Genomic DNA, 21,866 nt, shown 5'->3' on the forward strand with positions numbered 1-21,866 from the left:
TTACTGCCAACCATCATAATTTTAGAATTTAGCAGGTTTCTTCGAAAGCATGTTATGCTCCAAATGACGTCAAAGTAAGATATCCTCATGTCACATACTACAATACTGTGATGATACTATGAACATATTTCTTAAAGGTATACTGACATACTGACATGAAGATAAAACAAAATACCAGTGCTCAAGCCTGCAGTGAAATGATTGTATTACACCATTTCATATCACAACAGAAAGTAAAGATTGTGGAAGAAAGTGCTATAACTATGTGTGAAACAAGCTAAAATCAGCATATATATATAAGCAAACAGTGTAAACATTCGATCCAGTTATGCCCCTCTGACAGTGTTTAAACTGCTTAGGTTTTTTGTAAATATTACTTATCCCGGATTTCAGGCTATTTTGTATACTCCAAACACTTCCAGTTACACAGGAACTTGGGCCTTTGTTTACTGATAGATACAAATTTTGCTATAATATCTAGGAATTAAAGAATTAAGACTCCTGGCCAGGTGCTAGCATGTATTTAGCCCAGATGTTCAAATAGTGCTGCAGGGTGCCAGGCCACTGACTTCCTACAGGAAATTATAATTTAAAGGAGAAATAACATTTGTTAGTTTTTGAAGGATTCTCAAGTTTGTAGTACAGCTGTAACTTCATCCATTATACATTGTACAATTTATAATAATTTTGCGTCAAATATACCGTCATTTGCAATTTGCATTGTTACGTAAGAAATGGAAAGTAGGAAATAGGAGCCAGAATAGGCCACTTGACCCTTCAACAAGATAGTGTCCAATGCCATTTACCTCAATGCCATTTTCCTGTACTATCTTCAAAGATAAACAAATGCACAAGGAGCGAGATATTTAGGCCTACAAACCTGTTTCTCTACCTTTAATAAAATCATAAGGAACCTGATTACTACCACAAATCCATATTTTTGCCTATACCCGATAACCTTTCACCTCACTTCTTATCAAGAATCTATTCACCTTTGCCTTACAGTCAAAGACTCTGCTTCCACCACCAGCTGAGGAAGAATGTTCCAAAAACTAATCACCCTGTGTGAGAATTTTTTTTGTTTGGCCTCATATCCATTTTAAATGATTGACACCTTATTTTGAAACAACAATGGCAAATTCTAAATTCAGTCTAGTCACCTCTACCTCTTCTGAACTCTACTGGATACAAGCCTAGCACAAATAACCCTGCCTCATAATAGAAACTGTCCGTTGGTATTAAGCCTTCTCTGAACTGCTTCTAGTGTATTTGCATCCTTCCTTAAATAAGCAGACTGATATTGTGCACAGTACTCTAGATGTGGTCTCACCAGTGCCCTGTATAATTTAAGCATAACTTCCATACCTATGTATTCAATTCCCTTTGTAATATATGAGAACAGTCTAATTGCTTTCTTTATTGCTTGTTATACCTGAACACTATTAATTTAAAATTCACACACATTCAAATTCCTTTATATTTCTGAGATCTGCAGCCTCTCTCCATTTAGATACCATTTTTTAAATTATTCCTACCAAAATGCACAATTTCCTATTTTTCCACATTATAGTCCATTCGTCAGATCTTTACCTCTCATTGAACCTATCTCTTTACAACTTTTTTTTAAACTCACTCATTGGATGTTGGTGTCTTTGACAAAGTCAGCATTTATTGCTCATCCCAAATTGCTCAGAGGGCAGTTATGAGTCAACCAAATTGCCATGCATCTGAAAGCACATGTAGTCCAGACATTCCTGTAAGGATCAGAGATAGTGGGAACTGCAGATGCTGGAGAATTCCAAGATAATAAAATGTGAGGCTGGATGAACACAGCAGGCCAAGCAGCATCTCAGGAGCACAAAAGCTGACGTTTCGGGCCTAGACCCTTCATCAGAGATGTAAGGATGACAGGTTTCCTTCCCTAATGAATATCAGTGAACGATATGGGTTTTACCAACAATTGACAATGTTTCTCTGATCGTCATTAGACTTTTATTTCCAGATTCTTTATTGAATTCACCATCTACCATGGCAGGGTCCCCAGAATATTAGCTCAGTTTCTTGATTAGTAGTCTAACATTAGTATCATCAGACCGTAGCCTCCCCGAAACTTATGTTCCTACTTATTTTTGTGTCATCAGCAAATCTGTAAACCATACCTTCCATCGCTTCATTGAAGTCATTCATATAACCAATAATCATTTGAAGTCCCAGCATTGACCCATATGGAAGGCCATTTGGTACAGTTTGGCAACCTGAAAAAAGACCTATTAATGCACACTGTCTGCTTCCTTTAAGCCAGCCAATCTTCTATCCATACCGATATGTTACCTCCGACAGCATGAGCTTTTAGTTTTGCAGGCAATCAAGTGCGCTGAGAAAGCCCCCACAAGACCTTCTTCCCTGATATTTAATCAGTAAGATAATGAGAGGAGAGTGAGTTTCTGTTCTGGGTCGCTGTCACTAAATTCCTTGCACCTGTGGGGAGGGGAAAATGCACCCATTTAATGACATGAGCAACTAGATACAAGTATGAAAATCAATAGTAACCAAACAAGCATTTTACTAGATATCTTCAGAGAGCTGTGAGTAACATTCGGGGTTGCATTAATTTGCAGGCTTATTAAATGTGCTGTCTGCTACATAGTGTTACAATTGAAGAGGTATTTGACTGTAGATCTATTGGTGGAATTCTATAGTCATAGACTTTTACTGAACAGAAGGAGAGAGTTTGACGTAGCACAGTAGAGCCAGTTCGCCCCAAAATTCTATTAACCTATTTCCATTCCCCTTTCTACCTGCAAGAACCTCCATTCTGTTTTCTTTCAGATCAAGCGGCCATAATTTCCCAGCAGTGGCAATCTCACACAGATTGGCTCCTTCTATTCTCAAAAGAAGGGAGCTCTGCTTTTCTGAGGGGACCTTTCACACAGGTTTCCTTCAGAAATATGGATTCATACTTCTGTTCTGTTAGTTCTTGATGTGAGCTCTAGTGGCTCTGGATCCAATAGCAGGGCTGTTGTGGGTTGGTTTGGGTTAGATGGGGTGAGTTTTATGTCAGGAATTGGGGAGGTGGCAGTGCTCCTGTCGGGTGATGTTGGGTCCTGGAGTTAAGTCAAGTTCTGGGGGTGCAAGGGGTCTGAGGATAGTTGAGGGGTGCGTGAGGTAATTAAGGGGTCAGTTTAATAGTTACTAAGGAATTAGACTATGTGTTTAGTAGTCTGAGTTTTGTTAAGTAATTATTTTGCTTCATTTCATCAGAATCATCCATAGTCTTTGATCTTCATTGAGAGTTTCAGAGGGTTCCAGACACTGAGGAAAATCAGATTTTCCAGATGATTTCTTTGGCACGTGCCACGATACGGATTCAACAGAAGTCCCAACTGCAACTCATACCTCTGCTGGCATAACAACAGTCTAACCCACAGAAAATATGCCCCAAATGTTTATTTCTCTTTTAAAACAAGTTATTAATTTCTACATTTGAGTATTTATTGATGATTTTATATTAATATGTGCTGATTAGAAAATCGCCATCAAGTGGAAATGGCTTCCTCCATTAAAGTCGTATAGTCACAGAGATGTGCGGAAACAGACCCTTCAGTCTAACTTGTCCATGCCGATCAGATATCATAAATTAATCAAGTCCCATTTGCCAGCATTTGCCTCACATCCCTCTAAACCCTTCTTATTCATGTACCCATCCAGATGCCCAATAAATGTTGTAATTTTACCAACCTCCACCACTTCCCTTGGCGTCTCATTCCATTCACCCACCACCCTCTGCATGAAAATGTTAACCCTTAAGCCCTTTTTAAGTCGTCCTCCTTTGTCCTTAAACCTATGCCTCTAGTTTTGGACTGGGGAAAAGACCTTGTCTATTTACCCTATTCGTGTCCCTCATGATTTTATAAAATTGTCTAAAGTCACCCCTCCACGTCTGATACTTCAGGGAAAGAAAGCTCAAGAATATTCAGACTCTCCTTTTAGTTCAAACCCTCCAACCCTGGCAACATCCTTGTAAACCTTTTCTGAACCCTGTCAAGTTTCACAATATCCTTCCTATAGCAGGGAGATAAGAACTGTACGCAGTATTCCGAAAGTGGCCTAACCAATGTCCTGTACAGCTGCAACATGACCTCCCAATGCCTATACTCAATGCACTAACTAATAAAGGCAAGCATACCAAATGCCTTCTACACTATCCTATCTACCTGCCACTCCACTTTCAAGGAACTATGATCCTACATTCTATGTTCTCTTTGTTCAGCATGATTCCCCAGGACCTTACCATTAAGTGTATAAGCCCTGCCCTGATTTGCCTTTCCAAAATGCACCACCTCACAATTATCTAAATTAAACTCCACCTGACACTTACGGGCCTCTTGACCCATCTGATCAAGATCCTGTTTTAATCTGAGGTAACCTCCTTCATGTCCAATACATCTCCAATTTTGGTGTCACTTGCCAACTTGCTAACCATACCTCCTATGTTCACATCCAAACCATTTATATAATTGACAAATAATGGTGGGCCCAACACTGGCCCTAGTGGCAGACCATTGGTCACAGGCCTCCAGTCTGAAAAGCAACTGTCCACCACCACCCTCTGTCTTCTACCTTCGAGCCAGTCCTGTATCCAAATGACTAGCTTTCCCTGTATTCCATGTGATCTAACCTTGCTAACCAGTCTACCATGTGGAACCTTGTTGAACGCCTCACTGAAGTCCATATAGATCAGATCCACTGCTCTGCCCTCATCAATCCTCTTCATTACTTCTTCAAAAAGAAAGATCTAATCACCATCCCTTGACATTCAATGGTGTTACCAGCACTGAGATCCCCCACTATCAACATCCTTGGGGTTACCATTGATTAGAAACTCAACTGGACTCACCATAAAAACATAGTGTCAACAAGAGCAAGTCAGAAGCTAGGAATACTGCGGCAAGTAACTCACCTCCTGAGTCTCCAAAGCCTGTCCACCCCCTACAAGGCACAAGCCAAGAGTGTTAACTCAATTTAGTTAGTGAGGCATGATTTCCCATGCACAAAGACATGTTGACTATCTCTAATTAATCCTTGCCTTTCTAAATGCATATAAATGCTGTGCCTCAGGGTTCCCTCCAACAACTTGCCCGCCATCAATGTCAGGCTCACCAGTCAATAGTTTCCTGGCATTTCTTTACCACCCTTTTTAAAGAATGGCACCACATTAGCTAACCTCTAGCCTTTCAGGACCTCACCTGCGGCTATTGATTATGCAAGTATTTCAGCAAGGGGCCCAGCAATCACTTCCCTCGCTTCCCACAGAGTTCTAGGGTAATCCTGATCAGGTTTGGTGATTTATCCACCTTTATGCATTTTAAGATGTCCAGCGCCTCCTCCTTTGCAATATGGACATTTTTCAAGATGTTGCTATTTATTTCCCCATGTTCTATATCTGCCATATCCTTCTCCACAGTAAACACTAGTGTAAAATATTCATTTAGTGTCTCCCACATTTCCTGTTTTTCTGTTTTAGGTGGTCTTGCTAATCTTTAAGGGTCCCTTTCCTCTCCCTAGTTACCCTTTTGTCCTTAATGCATGTGTAGAATCCCCGTGGATTGTCCTTAACCCTATTTGCCAAAGCTACCTCATGTCCTCTTTTTGCTGTCCTGATCTCCCTCTTAAGCATACTCTTACCGCCTTTATACACTTTTAGAGACCACTCGATCTCTGCTGTCTATACCTAATGTAAGCTTCCTTCTGTTTCTTGATCAAAACTTGAATTTCTCTAATAATCCAGCATTCCCTACACCTACCAGCCTTGGCCTTCTCCTGAACAGGAACATATTGGACACTCATTATCTCATTTTTGAAGCTTCCCATTTCCAGCTGTCCCCTTGCCTGAAAACATCTGCCCCGAATCAACTTTTGAATCTTGTTGCCTAATAGCGTCAAAATTGGCCTTCCTCCAAATTTAGAACTTTAACTTTCAGATCCAGTCTATACTTTTCCATTGCACAAAATAAAAGTCTTGAAGATAAAATATTAGCATGGATAGAAAATTAATGGATGAGCATATGGACGTACACGGAATAGTGTAGGTTAGATGGGCTTCAGATCGGCATGACAGGTCGACACAACATCGAGGGCCGAAGGGCCTGTACTGTGCTGTAATGTTCTATGTTCTATGTTCTATTATCTTAACACTAACATAATTATGGTCTCTGGCTCCAAAGTGCTCCCCTACTGACACCTCATTCACCTGCCCTGCCTTATTCCCCAACAGTAGGTCACGTTTTAAAACTTCTCTAGTGGGTGCATCCACATACCGAATCAGAAAATTTTATTATTAAATTATTCAATTATTAATTATTAAATTATTAAATTCACACTTATTAAATTCCCCTCCGTCCAAGCCCTTAGCACTATGGCAGTCCCAGTCTATGTTTGGAAAGTTAAAATCCCCTACCATAGCCACTCTATTATTCTTATAGATCACTAAGATCTCCCTACAAATTCATTTCTCAATTTCCTGCAGACTATTGCAAGAATCTATAGTACGAACCCCATAAGGTGATTATCCCTTTCTTATTTCTCAGTTCCAGCCAAATAACTTCCCTGGACATATGCACAGGAATATCCTCACTAACTACAGCCAGAATGTTATCCCTAATCAAAAATGCCACTCCTCCTCTCTTGGCCCCCTTTCTACCCTTCCCATAGCATCTATACCCTGGAACATTAAGCTGCCAGAGCTATCCATCCCTCAGCCATATCTCTGCAATTACTATGATATCCCAGTGCCATGTTTCCAACCATACACTTAGATCATTTGCCTTAACTGTTAGGCCTCTTGCATTGAAATAAATGCAGTTTAATTTATCAGTCCTACCTCATTCTCTGTGTTCCTGCCGGCCTTGACTGTTTGAATTGTTGCCTTTCCCAACTGTACTAGTCTCAGACTGATCTCTTTCCTCACTGTCTCCCTGGTCTCACGCATCCCTCCATACCAACTTAAATTCTCCTGATCAGCTCTAGCAAATCTCTCCATCAGTATCTTAGATCCCTTCCAATTTAGGTGCAATCCATCCCTCTTACAGACATTACTTCTACACTAGAAGAGATTCTAATGATCCAAAAATGTGAATCCATCTCCCCTGCACCTGCTCCTCAGCCACACATTTGCCTGCTCTATCCTCCTGTTTCTATCCTCACCAGCTCATGGCACTGGTAGTCAGCCAGATATTATTAGGCTCAAGGCCTTCCTTTATAAATTCCTGCCTAACTTCTTATATTCATTCCTCAGAGTCTCATCTTTTTCTCTTCCTGTGTTGTTAGTTACAATATGTACAATTACCTCTTGCTGGTCCCTTTCCCCTATGAGAATATTTTGCACCCTCTCCAAGATATCCTGGATCTTGGTACCAGGGAGGTAACACACCTTTCTGACGTCTTGATGTCGGCTGCAGAAATATCTGTGCCTCTGACAAGAGAGCTCCAGATCATTATCGATTGCCTGGAACTTGATATAGCTCTTGGTACATTAGAGCCAGTCTCAGTACCAGAAACCTGGCTGTCAGTGCTACATTCCCCGGTGAGACTATCACACCTTACATGTTCCAAAACAGCATACCTGCTTGAGATGGGACTGCCACATGAGACTCCTGTCAAACCTGCTTCCCTCTCCTACCTTTCCTGGAGGTCACCCATCTACCTGACTGTATCTTTGGTTTATCGGCCTTCTTGCAATTGCCATTCACCACAGCCCTTAGTTCCTGTAAATTCCTCCTTGTCTCTAACTGCTGCTGTGCAATCTGATTGGATTTGCAACGAAACTGACCATGGCACCATGGTGCAGAAGGCCATACAAGAGAGGGGAGCAAAAAGACAAGTTGTTGTTATAGGGGATTCTATAATTAGGGGAACAGATAGTATCCTATGTCAGCCAGATCAGGAGTCCCGCGTGGTGTGTTGCCTGCCCAGTGCCAGGGTGCAGGATATCTCCGACCGGCTTGAAAGGATATTGGAGCGGGAGGGGGAGGATCCAGTTGTTGTGGTCCACGTTGGGACTAACAACACAGGCAAAGCGAGGGTAGAGGACCTGTTCAGGGATTATCAAGCACTAGGAAGGAAATTGAAGTACAGGTCCTCAAGGGTCATAATCTCCGGATTACTGCCTGAACCAAATGCCAATTGGCATAAGGAAAAGAAAGTTAGGGAAGTAAACATGTGGCTAAAGGATTGGTGTGGGAAAGAGGGATTCCATTTCATGGGGCATTGGCGTCAGGCTTTGGAACCGGGGGTATCTACCGTTGGGACGGTCTCCACCTGAACTGATCTGGAACCAGTTTTCTAGCGAAAAGGATAAAGAGGGTGGTCAGTAGGACTTTAAATTTCTGAGTTGGGGGGAAGGGAAAGCGAAAGCGACAGGGATTATGGAGCTGAATGGAAAGAGAAGTAGCAAGATAGTATGTGCACAGGTGGGTTTAAGCTCGAGGCAGACTAGGAATGCAGCAAAAAGTAAGGATAACTTAGGACATTTTATGATTTCCAATATCTCTAATAATGATGAGAAAGTTAGCATTAAGGCACTTTACCTAAATGCTTGTAGAATTAATGGCACAAATCCTCTTGAATGATTATGATGTGGTAGGCATCACAGGGACATGGTTGCAGGGGGCTCAGGATGGGCAGTTAAACATCCAAGGATTTACAACTTATCGAAAAGACAGGGAGGTGGGCAGAGGGGGTGGGGTTGCCATGTTAGTTAAGAATGAAATTAAATCTATGGCATTGAATGGCACAGGGGCAGATGATGTGGAGTCTGTGTGGGTGGAGCTGAGGAACCGCAAAGGCAAAAAACCATAGTGGGAGTTATGTACAGACCTCCTAACAGTGATCAGGACAAAGGGTGCAAGATGCAACGGGAAATAGATAGGGCATGTCAGAAAGGCAAGGTCATGGTGATCATGGGGGACTTCAATATGCAGGTGACTTGGGTGAATAATATTGCCGGTGGATCCAAAGACAGGGAATTCATGGAATGCTTACAGGATGGCTTTTTTTGGAACAGTTTGTGATGGAACCTACAAGGGAGCAGGCTATTCTGGACTTAGTGCAATGTAATGAGCCAGACTTTATAAAAGACCTTTAAAGTAAGGGAACAGTTAGGAGGCAGCTATCACAATACGGTAGAGTTCAATCTGCAGTTTGAAAGAGAGAAGGCAAAATCGGATGTAATGGTGTTACAGTTAAATAAAGGTAATTACAGGGGCATGAGAGAGGAACTGACGAAAATCGACTGGAAGCAGAGCCTAGCAGGAAAGACAGTAGAGCAACAATGGCAGGAGTTTCTGAGTGCAACTGGGGACACAGTACAGAGTTCATACCAAAGAAAAGAAAGATAATCTGGGGTCGGCGGGGGGGGGGGGGGGGGGGGGGGGGGAGGGGTGTGGTGGTGCAGAGGGGAGGGTGTTTAGACAGCCATGGCTGGCAAAGGACATCAGGAAATGTATCAAAGAAAAGGAGACAGCCTATAAAGTGGCCAAGAGCACTGGGAAATCAGAAGAGTGGGAAGGCTACAAAAACAAACAGAGGATAACAAAGAGAAAAGTAAGGAAGGACAGGATCGAATATGAAGGTAGGCTAACCAGTAATATTAAAAATGATAGTAAAAGCTTCTTTCAAAACATAAGAAACAAACGAAAGGTAAAAGTTGACATTGGGCCGCTCCAAATTGATGCTGGAAGGCTAGTGATGGGAGATAAGGAAATAGCTGAAGAACTTAATAAGTACTTTGCATCAGTCTTCACAGTGGAAGACATGAGTAGTATGCCAACAATTAAGGAGAGTCGGGGGCAGAGTTAAGTATAGTAGACATTACAAAAGAGAAAGTGCTAGAAAAGCTAAAAGGTCTAAAAATTGATAATCTCCTGGCCCCGATGGGCTATATCCTAGAGTTCTGAGGGAGGTGGCTGAGGAAATATCGGAGGCTTTGGTTGTGATCTTTCAAAAGTCACTGGAGTCAGGGAAAGTCCCAGATGATTGGAAAATTGCTGTTGTAGACCCCCTTGTTTCAGAAAGGATCAAGACAAAAGATGGAAAATTATAGGCCGATTCGCCTAACCTCAGTTGTTGGTAAAATTCTAGAATCCGTTTTTAAGCTTGAGATTTCTAAATTTTTCTAAGTGCGGGATCGGGTTAGAACAAGTCAGCATGGATTTAGTAAGGGGAGGTAGTACCTGACAAACCTGTTAGAATTTTTTGTAGAGGTAACAAGTAGGTTAGACCAGGGACACCCAGTGGATGTTGTCTATCTAGCCTTCCAAAAGGCCTTTGATAAGGTGCCTCCCGGGAGGCTGCTGATCAAGATAAGGGCCCATGGTGTTCGAGGTGAGCTACTGGCTTAAATTGAGGATTGGCTGTCTGACAGAAGGCAGAGAGTTGGGATAAAAGGCTCTTTTTCGGAATGGCAACCAGTGACAAGTTGTGTCCCGCAGGGTTCAGTGTTGGGCCCACAGCTGTTCACTTCATATATTAATGATCTGAATGAAGGGACTGGGGTCATTCTGGCGAAGTTTGCCGTTGATACGAAGTTAGGTGGACAGGCAGGTAGTGCTGAGGAGGTGGGGAGGCTACAGAAAGATTTAGGTAGTTTAGGGGAGTGGCCCAGGAAATGGCTGATGAAATTCAACGTGAGCAAATGCGAGGTTTTGCACATAGGAAAAAAGAGTGCAGGCATGGACTATTTTTGAAACGGTGAGAAAATTCATAAAGCCGAAGTACAAAGGGATCTGGGAGTGCTGGTCCAGGACTCTCTAAAGGTTAACTTGCAGGTTGAGTTCGTGATTAAGAAAGCGAATGTAATGTTGTCGTTTATCTCAAGAGGTTTGGAATATAAAAGCAGCAATGTGCATTTGAGACTTTATAAAGCACTAGTTAGGCCCCATTTAGAATACTGAGTCCAATTTTGGGTCCCACACCTCAGGAAGGACATATTGGCGCTGGAGTGTGTCCAGCGGAGATTCACATGGATGATCCCTGGAATGGTAGGCCTCACACGTGATGAATGGCTGAGGATCCTGGGATTGTATTCATTCGAGTTTAGAAGGTTGAGGGGAAATCTAATAGAAACATACAAGATATACATGGCTTCGAAAGGGTGGATGCTGGGAAGTTGTTTCTGTTAGGTGGGGAGACTAGGAAACATGGGCACAGCCTTAGAAATAGAGGGGATAAATTTAAAATGGAAATAAGGAGACATTTCTTCAGCCAGAGAGTGGTGGGCCTGTGGAATTCATTGCCACAGAGCGCAGTGGAGGCCGGGACATTAAATGTCTTCAAGGCAGAGATTGATCATTTCTTGATCTCGCAAGGAATGAAGGGCTACGGGGAGAGTGCGAGTAAGTGGAGTTGAAATGCCCATCAGCCATGTTTAAATGGAGGAGTGGACACGATGGGCCGAATGACCTTACTTCCACTCCTATGTCATGTGGGTCTTATGGTCTTAAACACACTTCCTGCCAATGTCCTCATCAATAATGTGGAACCTCTCGCAACTCTCCCACACCCAACATGAAGGGGACATCACTCAATTAAAGGACATCTTTGCACCTTGACAATCTGTACAGCCAGAAAATAGCACAGCCTTACTGCTCTAAAGATACTGCTCCAGGCTAACTTAGTACCTATGTTTTATATTTTTAAAGTTTAACCAAGAGACAGATCTCAATAAAACATGTAATCAAAACAGTACTCTAAATACCATTATAGATTTACACAAAAAATAGTAAGGTTACACTTTTAGAAAGTTACTTAGTTCCTCCCCTGCTGTGAGCTCTCCCACACAGGTTTCTCAAAGGTCAGCTGTGAATTTTGCTGTTTGTTATTTTTTTCTTCGACAAACATCGATGTCCAGAGATACTGGAAATCAAACAGAAGAACAGTCAGCTGTGCAAGTTCATTGTTGGGTCAGACAGCAATGCAGATTTATTTCTCCATTTGATTCACTTCCCATGTGGTCACTACCTTTGTTTGTCTTCCTCCTTTTTAAAGTCCCTTTGTGCTGTTTTTTTTTTCCAAAGTTCCAGAATAATGTAAAAGTTTATAAAACAGCAATTGCTGCTCCTAAAATTTAAGAAAATCAGTTCCAGCACTGAAAATACATCAAAAACGGCACAACTCTTGTAGCCACAATTTATTCCCCATTCTCCATCTTGGATTACCCAGAATCCTTTTAAATTTTTTTTATTCTCTTGTGGGATGTGGGCATTGTATGCTGGACCAGCTTTATTGCTCATCCCTTGTTGCCCTTAAGAAAGTGGTGGGGGCGCTGCCTTCCTCTACCGCTACAGTCCACCTGCTGTGGATTGACCTACAATGCCCTAAGGGAGGGAATTCCAGGACTTTGGCCCAATGACAGTGAATGAATGGTGACATATTTCCAAGTCAGGATGATGAGTGGGTAGGTGGTAGCATTCCTATGTATCTACTGCCCTGTCCTTCTAGATTACAATGGTCTTGGATTTGGAAGGCGCTGTCTGAGGATCTTTGGTGAACTTCTGCAGTACATCTTGTAGATAGTACACACCGCTGCTACTGAGCTTCAGTGGTGGAGGGAGCGGATGCTCTTTAATGTTGTGCCACCCTGTCCATGCCCCTCATTATCTTACATATCTCAATCAGGTCACCTCTGAAGAAGGGTCTAGGCCCGAACCGTCAGCCTTCCTGCTCCTCTGATGCTGCCTGGCCTGCTGTGTTCATCAAGCTCTATACCTTGTTATCTCACTTCTCAGCCTTCTCTGCTCTAAGGAAAACAAGCAGAGCTTATCCAATCGCTCTTCATTCTTAAAATGCTCCACCCCAGGAAATGTCCCAGTGAATCTCCACTGCATCTCCTCTGGTGCAAACCACGTCTTTTTTATAGTGCGGTGACCAGGATTGCTGGTGGCCTAACAAAAGCTTGTACAGCTCCAACATAACCTCCCTGTTCTTATAGCCAGGGGTGGTGGTGTTGATCGTGGCTTCTCCTGATGCTTGGAGGTGGAGGCAGCAGCAAAGGCACTCTCCTGGCATTCGGGGCTGGTGGCAGTGATGGTAGTGACAAGGCTCCTCTAGTGATCAGAGGCAGAAGCAGCAACCTCAGCAAGAATGCGGCTCCTCCTGGTTGTCGAAGCAGGACCTGAAGGCTGACTGAGACTCCAGGCTCTGGATAGGCCTGGGTGCCTGCATCAGTGATTCCAAACATCTTTACGGAGATAAGACTTAAACTTTAAGATCTGGATGTTTTTCTTACTTTTTAATTTTCTTTTATTTCTGCTGTTGCTTTTTAAAAATTCTCCAAGATAGTGCTGGAGAACAGTAACAATTTTCACTATACTCATGTATTCCTATACTTGAGTAGACGTGACAATAAAATCTAATGCTAATTCTAATTTTAATTCTAATTCTAATACTAGTCTCTACCACCACTGATAAATGTGTATGTCCTGTAAGCCTTCTTAACTACTCTATCACCGTGCTAAATGGGATAGGCTTCACACAGATCTAGCAACTCAAGACTGGATTCCATGAGGTGCTGTGGGCCATCAACAGCAGCAGAATTATACTCCAACACAATATTTAACCTCCTGGCCCGGCATATCCCACACTCAACCATTACTATCAAACCAGGGCATCAACCCTGGTTCAATGAAGAGTGCTGGAGGATGAGCACCAGGCCTACCTGAAGATGAGGTGTCAACCTAGTGAAGCCACCAAACAGGACTACTTGCACACCAAAGAGCAAAAGCAGCAAGTGATAATCTGAGCTAAGTGATCCCACAATCAATGGATCAGATCTAAGATCTGCAGTCCTGCCACATCCAGTCGTGAATGGTGGTGGACAATTAAACAACTCACTGGAGGAGGAAGCTCAACAAATATCCCCAGCCTCAATGATGGAAGAGCCCAGCACTTCAGTGCAAAAGATAAGGCTGAAGCATTTGCAGCAATCTTCAGCCAGAAGTGCTGAGTGGATGATCCATTTCAGCCTCCTCCAGTGGTCCCCAGCATTACAGATACCAGTCTTTAGCCAATTCACGTGATATCGAGAAACGGTTGGAGACACTGGATACTGCAAAGTCTACCGGCCCTGACAACATTCTGGCAATAGTACTGAAGACTTGTGCTGCAGAACTTGCTGCTTCACTCGTCAACCTGTTCCCGGACAGTTACAAACCTGGTATCTACCCAGCAATGTGGAAAATTGCCCAAGTATGTCCTGTACACAAAAAGCAGGACAAATCCAACCCAGCTAATTACTGCCCATCAGTCTCCTCTGGATCATCAGTAAAGTGGTGGAAGGTGTCATCAACAGTGTTATCAAACAGCATCTGCTCAGAAATAACCTGGTCAGTGACTCCCAGTTTGGGTTCCGCCACGGCCACTCAGCTCCTGATCTCATTACAGCCTTGGTTCAAACTTGGACAAAAGAGCTGAATTCCAGAGGTGAGGTGAAAGTGACAGCCCTTGATATCAAGGCTACATTCGACCAAGTGTGGTACAAAGAGCCCTGGAAAAACAATGGGTACCAGGGGGCAAACTCTTCAGTGATTGGAGCCAAACCTGACACATAGGAAGATGGCCATGGTTGTGGGAGGTCAATCATCCCAGCTCCAGGACATCTCTGCAGAACCTCCTCAGGGTAGTGCCCTAGGCCCAACCATCTTCATCCTGCTTCATCAATGATCTTTCCTCCATCATAAGGTCAAAATTGGAGATGTGCCTTCTCCGCTGTTCTTCAGTCATGGACACCTTTCTCCGTCAAATTTTTCTGTCAGTTGTATTAACCAAGAATGCTGTTCTACTTTTGGTCAGATGATGGTTTTATGAGAACTTAGCGAGCTCTGTGACAGTGATTTTCTCTTAATGGCTACTTGTTGTTAAATCTAACATATGGCAGTTGCTCTCACACCAATTTTCAAATACCCTCTTATACCCTTGCTGACCTATCAATTTCATATAATAGGATTGGTCCTAGGTTGTCAAAACTATCAGATTTTAAAATTTAATTGATTGTTAGTCTCTAAGTGCCTGGTTTATATTAATTAGCGGATTAAAACTGGTTGCCTTAATAACAAAACAAGACTATTGCCTGGGTTGCTAATCATACAGCCTTTTGATACAAATGTTTCAATTTCAGAAGCTCTCTATGCCTGCTACCACTCACAAACTTCTTTTTAATCTCCAAGCCGAGAAAAAGCACATCATCTTTTAAAGGGGTCATGCACTCTTCCCCACCACCCCTGATAGTTTTAGAAACAAATGCTAACATCCTGCCTTCCAATATACAAATACTGTACCCAACTTTGCAACAAGGAAAGCTGCACACAATACTCCAGGTTATGGAGAGTGGGCAGGAAAGTGGAGTTAAAGCCATGATAAGATTAGCCAGGATTGTAAAAATTGTGGAGAATGCTCAAGGGGTTGAATTGCCTATACCTACTCTTAGTATTTGTGTTGTTTGTTTCCTATTCGATTTATTAACTGTGACTTATCTTTTATAAATCTATTGTCATTGCCCTGGCACAGTATGATAGAATGGTTCTTGAGAGGGGGTTTCCAGTCCAAATCAGCAACTATGAAAAATTGTAATCCCTTGTGCTGTTGAATGATTATTCATGACTCACTGTGTCATTGATGTCTGGGGCTAGTTATGAGTTGTCTGTGGAATTTGTTGTGATCATATTTGTTAATTGATCTGTGCCATGTTCAATCATAGTTTGTTTATTTACCACATACTAATTCTGGGGGTTAGAAAATACAGTTTCCATGTACTGTAGATTTTGTTTCTGTTCTGGCATTGTTTAGTAAGGTTTACTGTTGCTTTTTTCTTCTAAACTGTGGAAACTTGTGGCTTTATTTTCTCATTGTAAGTGATGCAATGTTTGTGGCTGTGATGTAAGACTCAACATTTTCACCATGCAAGTAGTTAGGCTCTGGAAATGTACTGCGTGGAAGCATAGTGGAGGCAGCTTCAACTGAGGCATACAACAGGGCATTGGATGGTTATTTGGATAGAAATTATGTGCAAGGATATGGGGGAAAAGCAAAGAACAAAGAAAATTACAGCACAGGAACAGGCCCTTCGGCCCTCCAAGCCTGTGCCGATCGAGATCCTCTGTCTAAATCTGTCATCTATTTTCTAAGGGTCTGAATCCCTTTGCTCCCTGCCCATCCATGTACCTGTCCAGATACATCTTAAAAGACACTATCGTTTCTGCATCTACCATCTCCGCTGGCAACGCGTTCCAGGCACCCACCACCCTCTGCGTAAAGAACTTTCCTCACATATCTCCCATAAACTTTCCTCCTCTCACTTTGAACTCATGACCCCTAGTAATTGAATCCCCCACTCTGGGAAAAAGCTTCTTGCTATCCACCTTGTCGATACCTCTCATGATTTTTTAGACCTCAATTAGGTCCCCCCTCAATCTCCGTCTTTCTAATGTAAATAATCCTGATCTACTCAACATCTCTTCATAGCTAGCACCCTCCATACCAGGCAACGTCCTGGTGAACCTCTTCCGCACCCTCTCCAAAGCATCCATATCCTTTTGGTAATGTGGCGACCAGAACTGCACACAGTACTCCAAATGTGGCCGAACCAAAGTCCTATACGACTGCAACATGACCTGCCAACTCTTGTACTCAATACCCCGTCCAATGAAGGAAAGCACGCCGTATGCCTTCTTGACCACTCTATTGACCTGCGTTGCCACCTTCAGGGAACAATAGACCCTGACGATCTCTCTGTACATCAATTTTCCCCAGGACTTTTCCATTTACTGTATAGTTTACTCTTGAATTAGATCTTCCAAAATGCATCACCTCGCATTTGCCCAGATTGAAGTCCAGCAGGTGACTGGCACCAGGTAATGATATGCATTTGAAGAGCTGGAGCAGACATGATGGGCTAAATGGCCTCCTTCTATATTCATTAAAATTCTGAATTCTGTGAAGTACACTGGATCATGTGCTTTAATTGATTTTAAAAGAAAAGAAAGTTACATCTCCGTTGCAAGATTGTAGAATGAGTTTGGAGGTCTGATCTGGGACTGTAATTACTGTTGGGATTAGGAGGAAACACAACAGAAGAGCTTACCGTCAGTCATTGATAATTTTCATAATTTGCCATTCACAGATCATATCTGTAAACCCTATGACTTTTATCCTGGTTAGAGTAATGGCTGTACAAACCTAGGAGGTGATGGTCAAGTTACTGAAGGGAAATATGATTTATTTTTATAACATAAATACTTCAAAGCCATGTATAGCCTGAACTTTTGGTAAGGGATTTTTTTGGAAAAAATATTATGTAAATAGTGACATGTAAATATTCTCTGCTTTGTGAAATTTTTACATTTATTAATGCAGCCACATATTTATTTACATTTTTAGAGTTAGAATTTTTCCGCCTAGCCAGTCAGCATCACAGCCTTTCTCAGGAATGCTGAACTACTTTGCTATGTGTTGGGTCTTTGCCCATTTCTCTGTTCAGCATGCAATCACAACAAGCTCTGATGAAGGGTCTAGGCCCGAAACGTCAGCTTTTGTGCTCCTGAGATGCTGCTTGGCCTGCTGTGTTCATCCAGCTTCACACTTTATTATCTTGGATTCTCCAACATCTGCAGTTCCCAATATCTCTAACCTCCAACCATAGTCACTTCTGGACATTATTCCTATACGTTGTAAGTGAGAGTAACATTTATTTATTTATCTACTTGCATTCTGCAAGAAAAATGTGAGGTATCAATCCAAACATAATGTTTAAAAGTAAGAGATAACAAAGTGTGGAGCTGGGGGAACGCAGCAGGCCAGATCGCATCAGAGGAGCAGGAAAGTTGACATTTCGGGTCGGAACCCTTCTTCAGAAATGAGGGAGTGGGAAGGGAACTGGGAAATAATTAGAGAGAGGAGAGTTGGGGCTGTGGAATGTAGGTGGGATGGTGATAGGTGAGTGCAGGTAGGCAGTGGTGGGGATTGGTCAATGAGGTGGGAGGAGCAGATAGTTGGGAGAGAAGACGGACAGGTTGTGTCAGGTCAAGGAGACAGGGATGAAAGGGAGGATTGGTCATGGAATGAAGCTGGGGGGCGGGGAGATTTTAAAACTGGCAAAGCTCACATTTAGGCCATTGCGCTGTAGGCTGACAAGACAGAAAATGAGGTGTTGCTCCTCCACTTTCAGAATGGCATCATTGTGATACTGAAGGAGGCCCGGGATGGACATGTCACTCAGGGAGTGGGGGAGGGGAGTTGAAATGGTTCGCGACCAGAAGGTATTGTTGCTTATCTTGGACAGAGCGCAGGCGCTCTACAATGTGATCTCTGTGTATCGGCTTGGTCTGATCGATGTAGAGGAAGTCACATCAGGAGCAGCAGATGCAATAAACCACTTTGCTGGATGTGCTAGTGAACCTCTGTCCGATGTGAAAGGTTTGTTTGGTGCCTTGAATTGAAGTAGGAGGGGATAGCTGTAGGTGCAGGTGTGGTACTTCCTGCAGTTGCAGGGGAAGGTGCCGGGGGTGGTGGGGCATGTGGAGTAAACAAGGGAGTCATGGGGAGAGTGGTGACTATGAAAGGGAGATAGGGGTGGGGAGGGAAATATCTCTTTCATTGTGGGGTTGGATTGTAGGTGGCAGAAGTGGCGGAGAATGATACTCTAGATGTGGAGGCTGGTGGGGTGATATGTGAGGACAAGGGGGATTCTGTCTTTGTTTTTGTTTAGGGAAGGGGATGTGAGGGTAGAGGTGCAGGAAATGCAAGAGATGCGGTTGAGAGCATTTTTGACCACCAAAGGGGCAAGTTGCGGCCCTTGAGAAAGAAGGACATTTGGGATGTTCGGGAGTGGAACATCCCATCTTGGGAGCACATGCGGTGGAGGCAGAAGAACTGGGAGTAGGGGATCGCATTCTTGCAGGAAGGTGGGTGAGAGGAGGTGTGATCTAGGTAGCTGTGGGAGTTGGTGGGCTTGAAATAGATACTGGTTTTGAGGTGGTCACCAGAGATGGACACAGAGAGGTCCAGAAAGGAGAGGGAGGTGTCAGAGATGGCCCAAGTAAATTTGCAGTTGGCGTGAGAGATGTTAGTAAAGTTGATGAACTGTTTAAACGCCTCATGGGAGCATGAGGCAGTGCCGATAAAGTCATCGATGTAGCGGAGGAAGAGGTGTTCCATTGTCTCTGCCTGCTCCTGCCCCACTGAGCATATCTCCACTTACCTTGGCCCTGTTGTCTCCTGGGATTCCCCACCTATGTCTGGGACACGACCCACGCCCTTCACCTCCTCCAAGACTTCCAATTCCCTGACCCTCAACACCTCAATTTCACTATGGACATCCAAGCTCTGTACAGTTGCATTCCCCTTGCAGATGGTCTAAAAGCCCTCCGCTTCTTCTTCTCCCGCAAGCCCAACCAGTCCCCCTCCACCAACACCCTCATCGGCTTAACTGAATTTGTCCTTACCCTGAACAACTGCTCCTTCAACTCCTCCCACTTCCTATAAGCTAACAGGGTGGCCATGGTAAACCGCATGGGCCCAAGCTATGCCTATCTCTTCATAGGATATGTGGAACAATCAGTCTTCTGCTGCTCCACTGGCACTTTTCCTGACTTCTTCCTCCGCTACATCGATGACTGTATTGGTGCTGTTTCATGCTCCCAATGAGGAGCTTGAATAGTTCATCAACTTTACTAACACCTTTCACCCCAACCTCAAGTTCACCCATCTCTACTTCTTGGACCTACGATGTGGTATATTGTGGTATAAGCTGTAGTATATGCTCTGTTCATGACAAAAGACAACACTTTCTGGTCACGAACCATTTCAACTCCCCCTCCCCCTCCCACTCCCTGGGTGACATATCCGTCCTCGGCCTCCTCCAGTGTCACAATGACACCACATGCAAACTGAAGGAGCAGCACCTCATATTCCACCTCGGGAGCCTACACCCAATGGCCTAAATGACTTTACCAGTTTCAAAATCTCCCCACCCCAGCCTCGTCGCATGACCAACCGTCCCTCTCATTCCCCCCTCCTTGACCTGACACAACCTGTTCATCTTCACTCCCACCTGTCCACCCCTCCTACCTCACTGACCAATTCCTACCATTCCCTATCTGCACTCAAATATCACCATCCCACCTACCTTCCACAGCCCCACCCTCCCCTCTAATTATTTCCCAGCCCCCTTCACCACCCCTCCCCATTTCTGAAGAAGGGTTCTGACCTGAAATGTCAACTTTGCCTGGCCTACTGTGTTCCTTCAGCTCCACACAGTGTTGTATCTGACTCCAGTATCGGCAGTTCTTAATATCTCACAATTTTCAATAAAATTCTTTCTAGTTTTCTTTTATTGGCTAACGGACAAAAGCTATACAGGCAAAGTTGTCTTGACTCCCTGATGCCAACAGTGTGCATTTTTGCATGACTGCAATGTTACAAGCCACAGAACATTTTGACACACATGTAATCAAACAATGAAAGGGCATGGAAACACCTAGCGAGCAAGGAGCTTCATTCAGAGCTCTAACTCAATCCCTGAATTATTATTTACTAATTTATCATTAAACCCCATTCCTCTACCCAATTTCTAATAACAGACCATATCCAGCATCACTTTGACAATAACATTGAATGGTGTATTCTCATTCCACATTTTTGCAGAGGTACCACTGGCATTAATGTGGATTGGTTTAAAGACTGTGAGTAGAACATTTCATTGTGTTGCATATCCTTTGCAGAAACAAACCAGCAAAGATGATCACTGCAAATTTTTGAGTTACTCATGTTTCTTTATCTGTTTATATCTAGAAGTGTTATCTCACAGACAAATGGCTAGTCCCATCACCAAATCACCTGTGATAATTTTCATCCATTAACCATCCCCAGTAAATTACCACCAGTGTTTTCCAATTGATTAATTTATGTGCAAAGCAGTTAAGGGAATGCTGATCACCAAAGGTAAGGGAGAGGAAGGGAGAAGGCAATGTCAAAATGGAGTTGGGATGGGAGATAACGTATTCAATCCCTTGTAGTGCCCATCTATCACTAAAGGCTCCAAGCATATTGGTGTATACCACATGCTCCCTCTCCAAAGATACCTGGACGTGAATGAAGACATGGAAGAGGGGCAGACAGTTGGCATTTGGGTTACTTTTCTTACACAGCTGATTTTTTTCACACCACCAAATCACTGTTACTTTTATTTTTACTTTTAACTAGCGCCACCAGTAAATCACGTGTGCATAATCTGATAGCTGGATGATTGATTAATACCATAGAGATTTGAAGTCAGAAGCTAAACAGAGTTGGGTCTAATTCTCCACTACAGAATTGATGAGCCTAAGGAAATATACTGGAAAAAGGGATCAATGTGAGAAAGTAGGGAAATACTGCGGCAACGACAACAAAAGCAGCTTCCCTCAATGTATAATGATGTGATAATAAGAGGATAAAATTAATAAAGTTATGTGGTGAGAGAGACTATGGAAAAATGTTAATAAATTCAATTGGAGTACAGAGCCAACAAGCAACAGCAGCCTCTGGTGTGCATTTGTCAGTACTGCACTAAATTGAGTGTGAAGTGACAACTGAGAATATGCGACTTGTTTACATTTCATTTTAAGGCAATTTCTATGAAACAAACCCCAAGATAAAATAAGAAGTCACATGCTGCAACCAGGAGATAGCAAGAACTGCAAATGCTGCAGTCAGGTAACACAGTGTGGAACTGGAGGAACACAGCACGCCAGGCAGTATCAGAGGAGCAGGAAAGCTGATGTTTTTGGTTGGGACCCTTCTTCAGATGCTGCCTGACCTGCTGTGTTCCTCCAGCTCCA

The sequence above is a fragment of the Stegostoma tigrinum genome, chromosome 4, assembly GCF_030684315.1.
Source record: "Stegostoma tigrinum isolate sSteTig4 chromosome 4, sSteTig4.hap1, whole genome shotgun sequence".
Classification (NCBI taxonomy): Eukaryota; Metazoa; Chordata; class Chondrichthyes; order Orectolobiformes; family Stegostomatidae; genus Stegostoma; species Stegostoma tigrinum.